This window comes from Mirounga leonina, unplaced genomic scaffold, assembly GCF_011800145.1.
Source record: "Mirounga leonina isolate KUSES-001 unplaced genomic scaffold, KU_Mleo_1.0 Mir_178, whole genome shotgun sequence".
NCBI classification, from domain to species: Eukaryota; Metazoa; Chordata; class Mammalia; order Carnivora; family Phocidae; genus Mirounga; species Mirounga leonina.
Genome location: NW_023270464.1, coordinates 11,285,252 through 11,292,078, shown reverse-complemented (window position 1 = coordinate 11,292,078; position 6,827 = coordinate 11,285,252). Strand labels below are relative to the sequence as shown.

Sequence of the window (6,827 nt, the reverse complement as noted above, 5' to 3'; positions counted from 1 at the left end):
AGTCTATGACAGACCTGCACAAGAGGGACACTGGGGGAGCAAACTGACTGCTCAGGGCTGGAGAGTCAGCAGAGACCAACAGAAGGGAGGGCACATTCTGGAGATACAAACACCTGTTCAGGCTGGTTTTTACCTGCTCCCTGCTCACAGGATGGGACATGACATTGGAGTGTCTTTGGACAAATGGACAGCCTTGATTGACATCAAGGACAATTTCATGTTGAGTGCCCGCCTCTAAATGGGATCCAAACTTTCCACCCTAGTGACGGGGACAATGCAGGATGAAGCGTGGACATGAGGACCTGGGGGAAAATATGGGTGCCGGGAGCCACACCCCAGGCAGGAGAGGGGGAGCTTGCCCACTTCCCAATCCCACTCTTGAGTGCCCAGGAGCACCTCCTGAATATAGAACATGCCTCCATCGCAAATGTAATGACAGAAAAGCAGCACTTTGGCATTTGTCCAGGGGACATCCTTAAGCTTGACTATTCGAGAAGTGACCAGAGGCCCGTGACATCTAATAATTTGCCAATTTGATTTGAGTTGCATTAGATTGGTGCAAGGAACAAAGCATCACGCAGCTTGTGACCACACTGAGTCAACAGCCTGGTATCCACCCTCAGTGTAGATTTGTAACGTTTTATTTATAGTTGTGTGTGAGGTAACTCTCATTAAGGGTCTACAGAGATCTTTAGTCCAGGAAGATCATTAGGTTTTTATTGCATTTGTACATTAATTTATAGATCAATATAACAGTACATATGTCATGGCATTTTGTTATATATTAATTATGTTTATATTATTATACATTATATTGTTAAAGCATTTTGCTATAGCAGGACAATGAAGATTTCTAAAGATCTTCAGACACAATCCTTATGACATCAAGGTTTTTACTCTATCATTTACAGTCAGCTAGCCTGACTTGAAACAGGGGAATCCTAGGTCCCATGTGTAACTGGAAACATTTCTAGTTACCTCTCCTCTGCTTCTTGACTACTGAAGATCCTTTGCTGCAAAAATGTTCACCATTAAGGTTTTTTCTCTACCGTCTTTCTGATTGGATGGTGCCACTTAGTCAGGGAAGAGTGAACATCTGTTACTCTTGCCTAACTGGCAACCCTAGCCTCTTTTAATAAAAGAAACCATGACTTTTCTTTTAGGGACCCAAGTTTTCCTAGGCCTGATCAATGAGGGCCAAAAAGGGTCAGTGAGAGAGGCAATCTGAGACTAAAGCCAATGTGGAGGAAATTTGAGCTGAGATATAAAGAAGGCCAAGTCCAGATAATATTGTTGAACCCTGGATCAAGCCAGGCCTGAAGCCTTCCTCTTTCCATTATCAGTTGCATGAGCCAACTATATCTCTTTTTGCTTAACTCAGTTTGGGTTGGGTTTCTGTGTTTTGCAAAAACAGAAAGAGTCCTAACCAGTACATAGAGCCATCTCTGCTCTGCCCTTAAAAGGGTTCCAAGAGGCTTTGGGAATTTAGGCAGATGACAATCAGGAGACCCAAAGGTGACTGGTTCTTATATCTATAGGTCTAATCAGCCCTACATGATGGTCTTCCACAGCCACCCCAAAGACAGGGATAGTAGCAATTATTCATATCGAGGAGGCAGTTGGAACTTCTCCTATAACAACCCTTTAGTTCAGTACATAGGACTGTTTGTGATCTCTTCTTTCCTTCCAGGCTGCCCATAATCAAAATGACACAGAATCAGACAGATTCTGGCCCTGCCACATACTAGTTGTATGACTTTGGGTCATTTGCTTAACCTGATTCTGAATTCCCTGTGTGAACAATAACTTTTTTCACATCCTAGGTTTTCCATAAGGATTCACGTGCGTACATAAAGAGCCTTAAGTAATCTGTCCCCTCTAGCTGGCACTCAAAAAGAGGTAGCTGATTGGGGCGCCTGGGTGGCTCAGTCGGTTAAGCAACTGCCTTCGGTTCAGGTCATGATCCTGGAGTCCCGGGATCGAGTCCCGCATCGGGCTCCCTGCTCGGCAGGGAGTCTGCTTCTCCCTCTGACCCTCCCTGCTCTCTGTCTCTCGTTCTCTCTCTCTCAAATAAATAAATAAATCTTAAAAAAAAAAAAAAAAAAAAGAGGTAGCTGATTATGCTGCTCACCAGACATTTATTGATTCCTTTCTGGGTGCCAGGCTCTGGGCTAAGGGTTTTACAACATTATTTCATTTAATCTCCCCCCCCCCCACCCCAACTACCCTGGGAGATGTGCTCCCCATGGGCCACTGTTTTCAGCTCTTCGCTGAAAGAAATCATCCAATCCTCCCAACAGCTGGAGCACGGAGATTAAGGAGTGTGGCCAAGGCTGGGTAACTCTTTCCAGGGCTGTGGGCTGTGCTGGGTGGCTGGGTGCCACTCCCCCTCTAAACAGGGCAGTCCCTGAGACGATGAGACATTAAGGACTCAGTTATAACTTCCCCTCCCAGAAAGACTGTGGTGTGGAGTCCCTGCCACATTCCTGATCCTGCCAAGGACCCTCTCTGGCTTCTGTAATGAGGACTTGAGCTCTGGAGGTCAGGGCAAACCCAGAGAGTGCTTGTTCTCATTGAAGCTGGGGACCAATAAAACAATGACTGGAAAGTAATGATCTATAAGATGGTCTTGCTGTAATTTTTCCACAGAAATATACTGTGTAGCAAGCTACTAAGTAAATTCTTGGAAACCTGGAAACCCCCCAAAACTGGAAGAAGGAGCTTTCTCTTTTCTCTCTCTTTTTTTTTTTTTTACAATTTCATGAAAAGAGAGAGAGAGAGAGAAAAAACACATTTCTTGGATTTAACTTTATTCACACAAACTTTCTTTATTAAAAAAAAAACGAAAAAGAAAACCTGGCACCAGTTAATCTAAGCATGAAACTATCATTCCAGTAACTTTTTTTTTATTTTAAAGATTTTATTTATTTATTTGACAGAGACATAGCGTGAGAGGGAACACAAGCAGGGGCAGAGGGAGAGGGAGAAGCAGCCTCCCTGCCGAGTGGGGCACCTGATTCGGGGCTCGATCCCAGGACCCTGGGACCATGACCTGAGCCGAAGGCAGACGCTTAACGACTGAGCCACCCAGGCGCCCCTCCAGTAACTCTTTGAAAAGTTGCCTATAATTGTGTGCCTTGGAAAATTAATTTATCTCCAGATGAGGAAACCCGAAACTGGTCTTCTGGGTGAAAATTATTGCCCCCTTCTCCCCAGGAGGCAGATGGAATGAACAATGGGAAGGGGCAGAGTTGCAGGTGGGACGCTTAGCCAAACAAAAGGGCCCCTACGACTTGCCTAAAATAGAAAATAAGAGTTAGCAACAGCTCCCCGCACCCCCTCCCCCAACGCCCCCGCAGTCCCCCCTTTGGAGTCCGCAGTGGAGCGACCAGGACTACGCGGCTTGCTGCCCCCGAGCACCTCGGAGATACGCAAGAGCCCCTGAGGGCAGTTAAAGCAGAAGCTAATGCACCCTGGCTCCCCTGATCTCGGATCTCCTTCCCACCCCCGCGGAGCAAATTCAACCACCAGACTCACCTCCACAGGTGGTAAAGCTTTTGCTCTGTTCTGCTGAAGATATTCAAATCACGCTCCTGTTTTGGTTCTTTTTAAAGCTCTTTGGAGAACATACATATCACAGGAGCTTTATTCGGAGGAATCATTGGCGAGGTCATTGTGCTCCTAATTATGGGACAAGCCTTGGCTTTGAAGTGTGAAGGCCCACGGTTCAAATCCCAGCTTGGTCTGTGTGACCCTAACCTCTGGGAGCTACGTGTAAAATGGCGAGGGTAATTTCTGTCTTGCTGATCTGTTGGGAGGATCAGCAATAAGGGTGAGCAAGGGCCGGCCTGCACGTGCTTAGTGCTTAGGAACCTCCGCCCCCTCCTCCTGCTCAGGCCAAAGAAGGCAGGTGGCTCCTCCACCTCACTAGCTCACCTGAGAAGCTGGCAGAGGGAGGGGAGAGGAAGGAGGGGCTGGGGGGAGGAAAGAAAGGAAGCCTCCAGGCTGGTACTGAACTTCACCTAGTACCTGACTGATGTTCCTCAAGGAATCTGCATCCCAACCGCCGGGCGGACCCTGAAACTGACGCCCGCGTCCGCCTGTGCGCGAGCAAATGGGTCACATGAAATCGACACGGCAAAGTCACACCCTCCACCGAAGCCGATTTCGAAGGTTTGACTGTCGCATCAAAAAAGGCGTTGTTTTCTTCTTTTCGCGCTCTTCCCCCCCCCTCCGCCGCCCCCTGCCTCCTCCGCCGCTGGCCACCACCCCCACGCCCCGGCCAGCGCGCACACAAAAGAAGACCCCGAGCCGGAGGTACCGGAACCTGCGGGGCTTGTTTACCACTTCGGGCGCCTCCGCGAGGCGCTGCCCGGCGCCGCCACCTACCGGCGGGAGACGGCACCGCAGCCGGGTGCGGGCCAACAACTGCGGGCCGATGACCCAACGCCGCAGGCATCTGAGGATAACCTTTCCCCTTTCTTTCCAAGACCAAATAAGGGGGCTCTTCCCTCTGCGTGCCGGGCCTGTGGCGGTTAGGCCAAGGGGCGTGGAAAGGAGGATCCGGGAACGAGGCTGACAGTCGGCAAAACAACCGACCACATTGTTCCCGCGGCGGCCGGCCTCCTCCCTCCTCCGGCGGGCACGGCCCGTGCCCAGGCGGGGCGCTCCCTGCGACCGCGGACGCGGGAAGCCGGGCAGGCGAGTGGGCAGGGCCGCCGTTCGGGGTACCCCGCCCCGCCCCGAGCCCCATCGGCAGCACCGCCAAGCCTCCCCACCCCCCAGAAGTGGAGGGCAGGGTGCCCGCGGGCCCCTGCCCGCTTGCAGCGCGCCCGGCAGTCCCTCCGCGGCCCGCGGGGCAGCAGAGCCGGGCGGGGGGCGCAGCCCGAGGGGAGCCAGGCCCGGCTGCCAGGCCTCGGAACCCTGGCATCACCCCCGAGGGAGGGAGTCCCTAGTGGCTGACAGTGTTTGGTAACCACAGAAACCGAGATTTGACCTATATTTTCAAATATGGCCCCAACTCTAGCTTTCCTTCTAGAAATCAAAGGGAGAGAGTCTGACCTGACTTGCTGTTAATGTTCATCCGGCTTTGTGTTCCAGGATGCCACCCAGAAGTTTGGGCAAGTCAGGAGATTTCGCTGGCGGGAGGTGCGGACGCCTTGTGAGGGTCTCCGGTGCTCTGGGCCAGGAAGCAGTGGCTGTCCTCTCTACCGGCCTCCTACCAACCACAGGCCCTCCTGCCCACCGATGGTGGACCATAGTAATCAAGATTTTAGATATGTTTACCGTTTGGCTAGTTCATTTTACTTCTATATATTTCATTATCCGAAGTAGGTAATGGGGAGTCCGTATTCAGATGATGGTCACAGCCGTGCTTATGACAGCCTTAACTGAGCATTTAATGTGTGCTAGAAACTGTTATAAATGTTTTGCAGACATCTACTCACAACATCCCTATGCAGTGGGTAATATTAATAACCCCATTTTATAGAGGAGGAACCTGCACTCAGAGAGGTAGGGTTTCCACTGAAAATCACCCAGCCAGGGAGTGGTAGAGCCAGGATTTATGCTTGGGCGGTGGGGCTCCAGAGTCCGTGCCCTTGACCGCAACACTAAATGTTTATCAATGGGGATTTGATTAATTTAGAGTGCATCCGTATAATGGAATACTCTCCAGCCACTTAAATGGTGATGTAGATTGGGAATAATTGGCATGGAAAAATGTCCATGACATATTGTTGAGTGAAAACAGCTGGTTACACAACAGCATGCATAACAGGTTCCTGCAGCTGGGCAGACGGGCCCATGGCCGTGCTAACTCTGGCCACCTGTAGGTGGTAGGATTTCAGGTGGTGAATTTCACAGGTCGTTTTCTGTATTGTTGAATGTTTTCTGGAAATGAATGTATATTATTTTCTAATAAAAAGAGAGGTTTTTTTACTTAAAAAAAGAAGAAGTTGCATTTCTCTGACACGCACATGTGAAACCACTGTCAAGGCTGTCCTCAAATCCTACCTTCTCCAGAAAGCCTTCCGTGATCCCTGAAGTTGGAAATTCCAGGTCCCATGCTCCTTATGAATGAGACCTTGTGTCCAGACAGAGATTTAGCCACATGAGCACATACCTATGTCACCAGCTAAACCCTAAATTATGGAAGGGAGCCACAGATTGTTTAACTTTTTCAGTATGTCCCTTAGTACCTTGCACAGCACTTTACCCATTGCAGGGTTCAAATAGTTATCTCTAGATTGGTATGAACTCACAGTGCTGGAACAATCCATACAAGAATTAATGGGGGCACCTGAGTGGCTCAGTCGGTTAAGCGGCTGCCTTCAGCTCAGGTCATGATCCCAGGGTCCTGGGATCGAGCCCTGCATCGGGCTCCCTGCTCGACGGAGAGCCTGCTTCTCCCTCTCCCTCTGTCTGCTGCTCTGCCTACTTGTGCTCTCTCTCTATCTCTGTTAAATAAATAAATAAAAATCTTTTAAAAAAGGGGCGCCTGGGTGGCTCAGTTGGTTAAGCGACTGCCTTCGGCTCAGGTCATGATCCTGGAGTCCCTGGATCGAGTCCCGCATCCGGCTCCCTGCTCGGCAGGGAGTCTGCTTCGTCCTCTGACCCTATCCCCTCTCATGTGTTCTCTCTCTCTCATTCTCTCTCTCTCAATAAATAAAATCTTTAAAAAAAAATCTTTAAAAAAAAAAAGAATTAATGGCATAGTTGTTTGGTATCTGCAGCTTTGCACGCAGTAGGTGCTCCCATTTGTTAAGTGAATGAGCTCAGGGCTGCTCTGCCCCAAGTGGCCCTTCCCTTTGCTAAAATCAAAATGA

The 6,827-nt window shown here is 49.7% G+C and overlaps 1 long non-coding RNA gene across 1 annotated transcript; it reads right to left on the bottom strand.

Moving 5' to 3' along the window:
• Positions 1–3,037: 3,037 nt before the first annotated feature.
• On the bottom strand, positions 3,038–4,212 carry LOC118023189. Its single transcript, XR_004682683.1, has 3 exons — positions 4,030–4,212; positions 3,538–3,808; positions 3,038–3,297 (listed from the first exon to the last, which is right to left on the bottom strand). It is a non-coding gene; the product is annotated as an uncharacterized LOC118023189 (long non-coding RNA).
• Positions 4,213–6,827: the final 2,615 nt, after the last annotated feature.